A 13,463-nucleotide genomic window follows, 5' to 3' on the forward strand; every position below is an offset into this window, starting at 1 on the left:
AGATTCATTGAGTGATGGAGTCATGGAGAGATATAGCAGGGAAGCAGGCCTTTCTGCCCATCGAGTCTGTGCTGATCATCAACCAGCCATTTACACTAATTCTTTATTCGTGCCACTTTTATTTTATTTTCTTCACATTCTCATCAAGTCCCGCAAAATTCTACCATTCACCTACACACGAGTGGTCATTTAGCCTACTGACCTGCCTGTCTTTGGGATAGGGAAGGAAACTGGAGCACCCAGGAAAAATCCATGTGGTCACAGGAATAATGGGTAAACACCGTTGAGACAATGCTCAAAGTCAGGACTGAACCTGGGCATCTGGTGCTGCACCACTGTGCTGTCCACACCCATGCCAGAGATCGTGATCTGTATATATATTAATGTAACAGAGGATGCGACAGTAATGCTGATGTGGGAAGCTTGCACTCTGTCATGGTCACAAGGAGAACGGGCAAACTCCACACAGTCTACAAACAACATCACATCCTACTCTGTAGCTCTAACAACAACATTCTTTGGCCTTTGATTCAACAGCCACCATGTTTACTTTGAACATTGACCACATTCCCTGCCACAACTTGATCTCTGTTACATGCTAACTTTAAGGTGGATGAGTGGTGATGTTGCATTTTACTTAAACTCAGTTTGACTCCTCCAAAAGTCCTGGGAAAGATAAAAAAAAATCTTTCCTTGGAGTAACATAACATTTTGCTGAATTGGGATATTTTATTAATGACCTGGGTTTGTGTTTCAGGGCATGAGTGCAAACTGATGGGGGAATGTTTCTAAGCCAGAGCCAAGACCATTGCACCATGGGTGGCTCAGCAGTATGGTGAAGGAAGGAAGAGATTAAGGGAGCGATAGTTATCCAGCATTTTGTGGTTAGGGGAATAGACAGGTATTTCAGTGGATGGTATGTTTCCTTCTCGGTGACAGGGCTATAGAGTCATACAGCACAGAAACAGGCCCTTCAGCCCAACACATCCATGACAACAATTTTTCCCACCTACACTTATCCCAATTACCCACATTAGGACCATATCTTTCTATGCCTTGTGTTACGTACCAGCAAAAATAGAAAGCAACGTTTAAATGTTAGAATATATTTATTGATAATTACTTGTAATAATAAGAGAAATAAAAACATTAGACATCAGACATTTTGACGACATAATATTGCTCTGTTTCTATTGAGAAATTTTAGTCCGTTTTTTTAAAAAAAAATTTTCTTCAGCTTAGTTTGGTTTGATATATTGTTTATAATTGTTCTTATTGTTTTGGGGATTTTTTTTCTTTCTTTTATATTTTATAATAAATCTTTTTCTTTTATATTATATTCATTCACTAACAGATCGTTGGATCTACAGTTTTTTTATACTTTATTGTTCTTTATGATTATCCATGTCATGATTGTTCTCCTGATCTCTTTGTATTACATGTATAAACATTGATATATTAATCTGTATTAATTTGAAAACTAATAAAAAGATTGAAAAAGAAAGACATCAGACATTGACCAAAATAACCTGAAGCGTGTGTGTGGCAGGTTCCCAAACCCCAAGTCCAGGAGCAGTTCTCAAAGTTCAGTTCAGCAAGTCATGAAACAAAACGATGAGCAAAAACTTCTGAAACCACATTAGAATGTAGAGAGAATGTAGAGAGAAGGAGTTTACAGATTCCACAAGTTCCACGATGGAACCAATACGACGCCCCAATCACCGAAGATCTGCGTTGCTTTTAGTCAGAAATACCTGCCACTCTGAAAGCACTTGATACGTGGCCACCCACAGATATACCTGATTCCTGGTACAGGTTAACGACAAAGTGGACTCCACAGATTGCTCCAAAAATCCATGTATGGATTGCAAAGTGACAGTCACAATGATTGTGCTTCACTCATAGGTACAGAGGCTGGCAGTCAGTACTACCAACCCTCATGTCTCTCTCTCTCTCTTTATCTGTCTGTGGCCGAATTCAGAACACAGCTTTCAGACACGTCTGCAGTTGCCAGCACTCCAGTGAATCAGCCTTCAGACACCTGCAGCATTCCAGTTATAGAAGCTTTCTGCTCCCACTCGCAGCAGTCAGACAAAGCCACACACACTACTGTTCAGGTGTCTTAAAGGGACCCTCACCAATAGCAACCTGGGCTCGTAACACTTGTCTATTTAAATGTCTATCGAAATACCTCTTAAATGTAGTAATTGTATTTGATTCCATCACCTCAGCTGGCAGCGCATTCCAGATATCGAACACTCTCTGTGTAAAAAAACTTAACCCCTCAGATCCCCTTCAATACTCCTCCCTCTCATCTTAAACCTATGTCCTCTTGTTTTGATACCACCGCCATGGGAAAAAGATTTTGACTATCTGTGCCTCTCATAATCTTATCCACTTCTATCTGGTCTAGGATATCACTGAGACACAAGAGAGACTGCAGATGTTAGAAATCTGGAGCAACACACAAAATTCTGGAGGAACTCAGTGGGTCAGGCAGCATCTACGGAGGGAAATGAACTGTCCATTTACCTCCAAGAATATTACTGAGCAGTGCAGACCTTTCCCAAGGTGTGAGGGTGATCAGTTAGAGTTTGTGGTCCATGTTGGAGCCAATGACACGGATGCAAAAAAAAGTGATTTTAAGGAATTTGGGAGAGAGATTAAAAACAATCCCAGAGACACAGCAATGCATGAGAAGGATGGGAACTGGCTGATGTGGCAAACAATGAGTTAAACTGGAGGCCAGGAAACAGTGGCCTGGTCAGGTTAAAAGCACTTGGTTTAAACAAAGAGTCAGGAATTAAAAAAGGTTCCTTCCGGGTAAGTAATCTAATAGTAACAGTATTTCAAGTTTTTTCTTTCTGCTGAGTTAATTTAATAAACAGGCAAGGTATGGGACCTCAGAACTGTGCGCCCCTCAGAATGCACACAAGAACCAAAAAAGTAGGAGCAGGGGTAGGCTACCTGACTCCTTACCCCTGCCTTGTCCTACCACAGGATCGTGGCTGACCTTCCCCCAGCCTCAAGTCCTGCACGCCCTGTGTGGTGTGGAACTGAGCACCCTCCCATCTCCCGGGCAACGGCAGGTGTCAGAAAGGTTGTCGGCAGGAGGAACCTGAGCCATAGGTTTGGCATCGCCATCGCCTACCCTGAGACTCATGGTCTCTGGGATGGACCATTTCAGGGGTCGGTTCTCCTGAAAATCAGGGTCACAGGGTCATACAGCATGGAAACAGGCCATTTGGCTCATACTGACCAGTGGGCAGCCATCTGTATTAATCCCATGTTCCAGCACTTGGCCATAGCCTTCAATGCCTGGGTCATTCAAGTGCTCGTCTGGACACTTCTTAAATGCTGTCAGTGACTCTGCTTCCATCACTGTCTCCGCAGTGTGTTCCAGGTAATCACCACTCTCTGGGTGAGAAGGTCCCCCTCACATCCCCTCTAAATCTCTTCCCCCTTACCCTAGATCTATATCCCCAAGTTTTATCTACTATTGATTTGGAAAAAAGTCTCCTACAGTCTACCCTACCTATACCCCTCATCACTTTATGTAGCTCAGTCTCATTCCCTCTTTACCTCCTCTATTCCAGGGAAAACAGGCGCAGCTTCTGGAAAGGCTATTAGAAAAGCAAGCAACACCCTTGGCTCTATAAATTGAGGTACAGAACAGAAAAGCAAAGAAGTTATTCTAAGCTTCATAAATTACTAGTTGGACCTTTGTTGGAATACTGTGCTCCACAATAGGAAGGATGTCGAAGCTTTGGAGAGAGGGTAGAGGTGAGGAAGGAGACCAATACCGGGTTAGTAGCCTTTAGTTACATGGAGCAACTGGAATAGTTTCATTAGAACAGAGAATACTGAGGAGATTTAATATACTGTATGTTCAGAAAAGGGGAGAAATTGTTTCCATTGACAGGAGTAACTGTCATTGGGTCAGGGACAGTTCTCGTGTACCTGGCCAAAGAACCAAAGTGAAGACAATCAGCAATTTGCTCGGATCTGGAACGTGCCACAAGCAAGAGCAATGGAAGTGTATTCTACAATGACATGAGAAGGGAAGTGAACAAATACTTGAAAAGAAAATTATATTGGAGAATGAGCAGGAGAGCTAAACTAATTAGATAGGCAAAATAAGTCTTTGTGTTGTGTAATTTTATGATCTATAATTAAATTACAAACTTTTGAGGATTCAGACTTCCTATGAAATGCATTTCTTTTTGTGGAGGCTTTGTTAAACTATTTACATATGTTTGCTTCACTCCAGTTTGCTTCTGGAAAATGTCACGATAGCTTATGTGGCTTTGTATTTAACTCTCATTTGAGATATAAATATTCCTCAATAATCCATTTAGCAATTGTTCGGGTTGGTTTAGTTTCTGCCACTGGTGAATTTTTTACTCTCTGCTCACAGTGAAAATTGTCCTTTTGCATACAGCTAAGGAAGCTTTTATTGCCCTCGTCAGCACAAAGCGTTCATTCTTTCTGGTTAGGTATCTGACATCAGTAGCAGACAAATACAACAGTCCTGATATAGGGTCTTGACTCAAAATGTTGACAATTCCTTTCCTCCCACAGATGCTGCTCGACCCGTTGAGCTCCTCCAGCAGATTGTTTGTTGCTCCAAATTCCAGCATCTGCAGTCTCTTGTGTCTCCAAATACAACAGTTTATCCTTTAGAAGATTCACTTATCAATATGCAGAAATGTTTGCTATGATTTTCTCATTCAAATTTCCTATTTATCTAGTTTTCTATCTGCCTTTCAAAGATTGTTATTGTTAAATCCCACTTATTTTTTGTGGCTCTTTGCACTAAGAATTTTTGAGATTGTTTTTCATGTATTTTCAATTGAATCACATATTTAATTGCCAGAAAATGAGGACTGGTTTCTATCCTTTCTCCTAAATAACTTTGACCAAAGCAGTACTATTGTTTGAACGTTATTGTTAGTAGTGGAGATTAGTGATTATAGTACTAGAATGAATATTAGTGTAGCAGTTAGCGTAATGCTATTACAGCGCCTGCAACCCGGGTTCAATTCCGGCTGCTGTCTGTCAGGAGTTTGTACATTCTCCCCGTGTCTGCGTGAGTTTCCTCCGGATGCTCCAGTTTCCTCCCACATTCCAAAGACGTACGGGTTAGGAAGTTGTGGGCATGCTATGTTGGCGCCGGACGCGTGGCGACACTTGCGGGCTGCCCCCAGAATACACTGCACAAAAGATACATTTCAATGTGTGTTTTGATGTACATGTGGCTGATAAAGGTATCTTATCTTATCTAACTTAAATGCTGCAGTTTTAACTAGGCATGATGGGATACTTGTTGAAACGATAGCTGTGGGGAAGTTTGGCTCAACAGCTGGCTGTACACTATTCATAGTTGAACACACAGGGGAGGGTAAGAGATGGTTGAGTCACGATGGGAACTAACATGCCCAAGGTTGGGACTGAAAAAAGAAAAGAACGTTTGTGGAGCTGTGCAAAACCAAAAGTGTTGGAGACTTGCGAAATATAGTAACGAAAGGAGAAAGAATAGTTCCTCAGGTGACAAAAATGTTCTGCACTTGTGCGCAAATAAAATCCGTGCTTGTTTTGAATCCATGCACTCATATCCCACAACAGAGAGATGAGAACACAAATGTATTACATATTCTTTCAACCCTCCTTTGCTTAATCTCTTACTGGAATCTTCCAAGACAAATGGGTTAATAACATTAAATTAAATTAAGAATAGCATACCAGACTTGTTAAGTGCGAACATGAATCCCCCAAACTCTCTATTCTTAGTATCTCCTGATGTGATTTGACTGATAACAGTCCTAAGACCTACCTCAGGCATTTTGCTACGTTAAAGGCATTGTTATAGTGAAGGAGTTACTGTTGTACCCAGATGATCAAGCTTGAGGTAAGAAGGTCCTGCTGTCTATTTTGTCTCATTGGCACTGCAAGTCTAACAGGACCATAAAACCATTTTAAATAATGTGGCTTTATTTTGGCTTAAGTATTTTCATTAATGTTTAAAGGACTGAACCACAGCAGCCAGAATCCGCTATCCAGTAATGGTATAGACAACTACACACGTTCTCACTGAAAATCAAAAATCTGCAGCTGCTGGAAATCTGAAATAAAATCTGGAAACACTCAGCAGATCGGCAACAACTGTGGAAAGGCAAACGGGGTTACCTTCAGCATTTTCCATTTGTATTGCTCACCAAACCATCCTTCGTAGCTTGGCTGTAACGTATCGTCTGGTGGTGGCTGTGTGATGCTCTGCTTCCAAACTCTGGCTCCATTGTGGGACAAAATTTCAGAAATGTCATGAAATATGCAGCCAATATTGTATTGTATGTTTAGTGCTAATGATTAAGGACAAATTTCATCTATGAGTCACTGAACCTTAAAAATATGAGGCTTTCACCTTCAATGTGAAGATTTGCAAGCATAGCAATTAAGAGTAAGAGTGGACTACTTGACCCCTTAAGCCTGCTCTACCATTCAGTAAGACCAGGGATGATCTGATTCTAATCTCAATTCCAAATTCTCTTCTACCTTTGGTAACCTTGCTTCTCAAGAGTGTATCTATCTCTTCCTTAAAAATCGCTGAAGACTCTGCCTTTGGAGAAGAATCTAAAGACTCAAAACCACCTTGGATAAAAAAAACATTTGCCTCATCTCCACCTTAAATGAGTGACCACTTATTTTTAAACACTAAATCAGAATCAGGTTTATTATCACTGTCTTATATGACTTGAAGTTTGTTGTTTTGTGGCAGCAGTACGGTGCAAAGACATAAAATCACTATAAATCACAAAATAAATAAATCGTACAAAAAAAGGAACAATGAGATGGTGTTCATGGACCGTTCAGAAATCTGATGGTGGAGGGGAAGAAGTGTGGGTCTTCAGGCTCCTGTACCTCCTCCCCGATGGTAATAACAAGAAGACGGCATGTCCCGGATGGTGAGGGTCCTTTGTGTTGGATGCCGCCTTCTTAAGGCACTGCATCTTGAAGAAGTCCTCGATGGTGGGGAGGGTTGTGCCTGTGATGGAGCTGGCTGAGTCTACAACCCTCTGCAGCCTCTTGCGATCCTGTGCATTGGAGCCTCCGTACCAGGCTCCGATGCAACTGATCAGAATGCTCTCCACTGTGCATCTATAGAAATTTGCAAGAGACTTTTTTGCACTTTTTTGCACTTGAGAGTTCGAGATTCTCCCAGAAGAGGAAACATTCTCTCCACATCCACCCTGTCAAAACAACAGGTTTGTTGAATTTGATTAAGACAAATGAGAAAAGTTTTAACACTGTGACCAACAGTTACTGCCTAAAGTGCTCCTCGGCTGATAGTGACTGAGAACAAAGTTAGCTTAACCTATGATGGGCTTTTCAGTTAAAGAGAAATCTGACGACCAAGTGTGGCCCTCCAAGTGCAGCTGTGACCTGTGGAGTTACACTCCAGTTAAGGGGAAGAAAGAAAATTGTTGAGGAAGGACTGTTCTCATACCATTAAATATTTCCAGTTTTAGAATCATATATTTAGTTGTTATTTTGTGAAACAATACTTACATTTAGAAGAAATACTTTTAGAGATGTCATGACGTTATAGCAACACCTGAGCAGTGATTGGAAATGGGATAAAGAATTTTAATACTACCTTGCTTTGTTTCCCCTGTAAAAGAGCTGAAAGGCAATTAATTCAAAAAGCTTGTCAAGGAGCACAGAGGCAGTGTTCAAGGAGAGGGGAATGGAAATGATAACTGAATATTAAACTTTTATTCAGTGTGACTCACATAAAAGACACGCATGATTTGCCTATCTCAGCACATCTGGAACATCTTGTTGAAAAAGATTCAGTGATGCTTTCATGGCAATGCCAAGGCTACATAAACATCCTTTCTTGGCCTTACTCCCAGTGGCAGCCTGACTCAACTGAATTGTTTACAACAGGGAGCCAAGAACACTCCTTGTGGCCCATACCAACTCACAGATGAATTAACCTGCAGCTGACAAATTAGTAATCTTTATAGGCAAGTCAAGGCAGTAAAGACTATTACTAGTTTTCAGTGCAGATATGAATCGAATGGAAGCAGTGAAATGGATGAATGTAAAGGCCTATCATGAATTCATTCATTTTAGGTGGTAACCGTTATGTTTATTCAGAGCTCACATGAATCAGATGAGAGCCTAATTAGTTGAAGTAAATTGTGGACCTATGATAAAGTTAAGGCCCCAAACCTTAACTGATTCATAGACTCAGAGTTGTGCAGCACAGAAGCAGGCCCCCTGGCTCAACTCATCCTTGCCGACCAAATTGCCCACCTAAGCTGGTCCCATTTGCCTGCGTTTGGCCCATATCCCTCTCAACCTTCCCTATCCATGTACCTGTCCAAATATCTTTCACATGGATTCAATGTGGATGCTCTGCTTAGTGAAACCTCTTCATGGTACAGTGAAAGAAACTCCAACAGGTAAACACCTAACACTAATCCTCCTCTTCTGGGTCAGGAATAATGGAACATAGAACAGTACAGCACAGGAACAGGCCCTTCGGCCCATGATGTTGTGTCGAACTAATTAAATTAGTAATCAAATGCCCAACTAAACTAATCCCTTCTGCCTACACAGTGTCCATATCCCTCCACTTCCTGCACATTCCTGTCCCTATCTAAGAGCCTCTTGAACACCTTTGTCTTTTTTGCCTCCAACACCACCCCAGGTACCCACCACTCTCTGTGTAAAAAAACTTACCCTGTCCATCTGCTTTGAACTTACCCCCTCTCACCTTAAATGCATGCTCTCTGGTATTAGACATTTCAACCCTGGGAAAAACATAACGGCTGTCCACTCCATCTATGCCTCTCGTAATCTTATAAACCTCTATCAGATCTCCCCTCAGCCTCTGCTGCTCCAGAGAAAACAACCCAGGTTTGTCCAACCTCTCCTTCTAGCACACGACCTCTAATCCTGGCAGCATCCTGGTGAACCTCTTCTGCACCTTCTCTAAAGCTTCCACATCCTTCCTGTAATGGGGTGACCAGAACTGAGTGCGATACTTCAGTTTTATATAGTCGCAACATAACTTCCCATAAAATAAGATTGGCATTTGTCTTTCTTTTTTCCCAGGTTGGCCTTTCTTCCGGCTGAGTTGTCCTCTGGATTGCTTAGTCCGATGACAACTTGGAACAAGTGAGCAGGACTGACTTCTTTATTTGAAGTCATAGAGTCATAGCGTGGAAGCAGGCCCTTCGGCCATTAGGCCCATGCTGGCCATTAGGCACCCATTTACACTAATCCCATAATGTCTTTTGTTGCCTGTAGCCCTCCGTGAGGGTTGATGTGGTCTGGCCCTGGAGTGGTGGGGTTCCCACTGGCCACAGATAGACTGACGTTCTGTGGGTGAGCACCGAATGATTACAACCTCCCTCTGTGTTTGCTCACTGTTGTAAATACAACCAGTTAATGATTCTTGATTTTTCTCCTGAATGTACGGTTGAAACACGTACCAAAAGATGGCTAAATGGAAAGATTTAGATGTATAAAGTCCCATTCACACACATCTTTTCGGGACATTTCTCAACATTCTACAGCTGATGAAATTCCATTGAAATGTAGTCACATTTGCAATGTAGGACAGTGCGGGCAAAAGGCTGTGCAAAACCTACAAAGCTGGTGAAATTCAACACTGGCAGGGGCGCCAGAGTGGATGAATCACCCTTTACGTATCCCACCTGACCTTTCCTCCGATTGGATGGTCAATAGAACCATAGAACCATAGAACAATATGGCACAATACAGGCCTTTCGGCCCACCATATTGTTCTGCCCTTCAAACCACACCTAAGACTATCTAACCCCTTCCTCCCACATATCCCTCTAACTTAAATTCCTCCATATGCTTATCTAACAATCTCTTGAACTTGTCCAATGTATCAGCCTCCACCACCACCCCAGGCAGCGCATTCCATGCACCAACCACTCTCTGGGTGAAAAACCTCCCTCTGACATCACCCTTGAACTTCCCACCCAATACCTTAAAGCCATGTCCTCATGTTTTAAGCATTGGCGCCCTGGGAAAGAGGCGCTGGCTGTCCACTCTATCTATTCCTCTCAATATCTTGTATACCTCTATCATGTCTCCCCTCATCCTCCTTCTCTCCAATGAGAACAGCCCTAGCTCCTTTAGTCTCTCCCCATAATCCATACTCTGTAATCCAGGCAGCATCCTGGTAAATCTCCTCTGCACCTTTTCCAATGCCTCCACATCCTTCCTATAATGAGGCGACCAGAACTGGACACAGTACTCTAAGTGTGGCCTAACCAGAGTTTTGTAAAGCTGCATCATCACTTCGCGGCTCTTAAACTCGATCCCCCGACTTATGAAAGCTAGCATCCCATAAGCTTTCTTAACTACCCTATCCACCTGCGAGGCAACTTTCAGTGATCTGTGGATACAAACCCCCGGATCCCTCTGCTCCTCTACACTGCCCAGAATCCTGCCATTTACCTTGTACTCTGCCTTGGAGTTTGTCCTTCCAAAGTGTACCACCTCACACTTCTCTGGATTGAACTCCATCTGCCAATTGTCAGCCCAGCTCTGCATCCTATCAATATTCCTCTGCAAGCTTCTACAGCCCTCCACACTATCCACAACACCACCGATCTTTGCGTCATCTGCAAACTTGCTAACCCAGCCTTCCACCCCCTAATGTAGCAGTTTTAGTCCCACCACTCCCCTCCCACCCTCCAGTCCCCAAATTGAACTGTATCCAGCTCCTGGCTTTGTGCTACTGTATGGATACGCCATGGAACATAAGTAACACGATTCCTCCCTTGACTGACCTGTGTCCCTGAGCCCTACGGAATATCTAAGGCTGATCCTAAACAGGCAGCTTCTTGGAGCTTGGCTGAAATCAAAAATACATACAAACGTGTATGTTTAAAAGTTAAAGGAAGACAGACATGCCAAATCAAACATCGTAAGCTTTTCAATTTCTTCTCAACCCTTTCAAATCCATTACCCTCACTGTGATCCCTTTATTTACTGATATTATTTCTACAAGCTCTTTCTCTTTTCTTTTGGTAATTTTTATTTTCTCAAAAAGTACACAGAAATTACTTGATAAACAGGAACAACAACTCCCTACTTTTCAGAAGGTATTAAATTTGCTAACTTCCCATTAAGCGTTTGTCTTATGTCTGAAGTACTTATCCTGAATTGGTGCTCCAGCTTTAATCTACGACCCTTCTCTGTGATAAAACAAAGAAATGTAGCTGAAGGAAAACATTGCTTAAATGAAATCATGCATGAACAATGAATACCAAGCAGTAGACAGGCACCAAACTAATTTAGCTTTAAGTTAAGATAGTAATTTCAGGCACTTAAAACACTATAAATTATATACACAGGAAGACAGCAGTACTCTGAGACCAAAGAAGGACAGGATACGATGTAATGTTTTAAATGAAGCTAGTATCTATGATTTCTTTGATATTTCTTTATGTCTATATATTTTTGGTTAACCCATGAGATTAGACAACACGATTTCAGGTCTGGACCTCACAACATTACTTCTTAGAATGTCACGGGATACAGATTTATTTTAACCCTTGAGACTAATTCTACTATTAAAGGTATATACCATCCACCATTACATGATTATTTGGCTCAAAACGCAGTGGTTACTGCAGATCACAGCAGCCATTCAAATTATGGTTCAGGCAGCAGAAACTCAAATTTAAGGATAGAATTATTTTGGCCGTCTATCGACAATGGTTAAAAAGAGAACCTGATAAAGGAGAGTAGTGTCGATGGGTATTTGGAGATACCAGAGGCTGCAAATGCTGGAATCTGGAGCAAAAAGCAAACTGTTGGGGGAACTCAGCGGGTCGAGCAGCTTCTGTGGAGGGAAATGGACAGTTGACATTTCAGTTCAAGACCCTTCATCTGGATGCTTCAGATGGGGATTTGAAGGCCGACATGGACATGGTGTGCCGGAGGACTTATTTCTGTGCTATATCACTGTGTGATACTGGGTTAATTGACCACTGTAAATGTCCCTGGTGTATAGTGAGGGGTAGAGTCTGAGGGTGAGCCGAAGAGGATACAGGGAGAATAAAAAGTGGGATTAATGTAGGATTGGAGTAAATGGGTGACTGATGGTTGGCACAGATTCCTGCAATCTACTGCACCATCTAATAAAATCCTGACTACAGATTCATTTGTTTAAAGTTGCAACATCTGTTGACCTCAGCTTGAATTTGTTAGGTGACAGAGCATCCACCCAACTCTGGAGTTGAGAATTCCAAATTTACAAACATCTCTGAAGAAATTTCTTCTTCTGTGTGTTCTACATGGCCAACCCCGATATCAAAATTAGGCTGAATAAAAGTAAACTCTTCAGCAAGGGAAACGGTTCCTCAGAACTTGCCCAACTGACACCCCTCAGAATCTCACACTTCAGTGGGATTATCTCATTCTTCCAGTGCATGTGAATCCATTTACTTAACCCCTCTGCATAGGACAACACATTCATCCCAATAACCAGTCTGAAAAACCCTCATTGCATGGCCTGCCACCTCCATCGTAGGTATATCCTTCTTACATACAGATCCCAAATCTATGAGCAGTGTTTATGGTGTCAGTCAACCAGAATATTGCACAATTAGACACAAGAGAGACTGTAGATGGTGGAAACCTGGAGCAACACACACAAAATGCTGGAGTAACTCAGCAGGTCGGGCAGCATCTATGGGGGGAAATTAACTTCTCACATCACTCCCTTTTACCCCCTCCCCCACCAAATTACCATCCCCCCTCTCACCTGGACTTGCCTATCACCTGCCTGCGTGTGCTCCTTCCCCTCCCCTGACCTTTTTATTCTGGCTTCTGCCCTCTTCCTTTCCAGTCCCTATGAAGCGTCTCGGCCCAAAACGTCGACTGGTTGTTTCCCTCCATGGATGCTGCCTGACCTGCTGAGTCCCTCCAGCATCTTGTGTGGATTGCACAACTAGAGCTCATCTTTCCTCCTCTTGCACATCAACTACGTCAAAATGAAAGCCAATATATTTGCCTTCTTTTCGATATCTGCACCTTAACTTTTGCTTTCTGTACAAAACATCCAATTTCCCCCAATACCAAAAATTAATATTCCCCCACAACTTATAAAATTCTGCATTTACCATTTGCCCTAATATAATAAAAAGCCTTGTCCTTCCCCTTGGTATATGCCCTATGCTACAATCTTGCTCACCTGTCCAAATCTCTTTCATAGAGTCATGGTAAAGGAGTCACACAACATGGGAACATGTTACTTGACGCACCACATCAACACTGGTCAGAGGGCACCCACCCATTTTAATCCCATCTTCCAGCCCTTGGCCTGTAGCCTTCTATGCCTGGGTGATCCAACTGCTTGACTAGACGCTTCCTAAATGCAGTCGGTGACTTTGCTTCCACCACCCTCT

Source organism: Pristis pectinata, chromosome 24 (genome assembly GCF_009764475.1).
Source record: "Pristis pectinata isolate sPriPec2 chromosome 24, sPriPec2.1.pri, whole genome shotgun sequence".
Lineage (NCBI taxonomy): Eukaryota > Metazoa > Chordata > Chondrichthyes > Rhinopristiformes > Pristidae > Pristis > Pristis pectinata.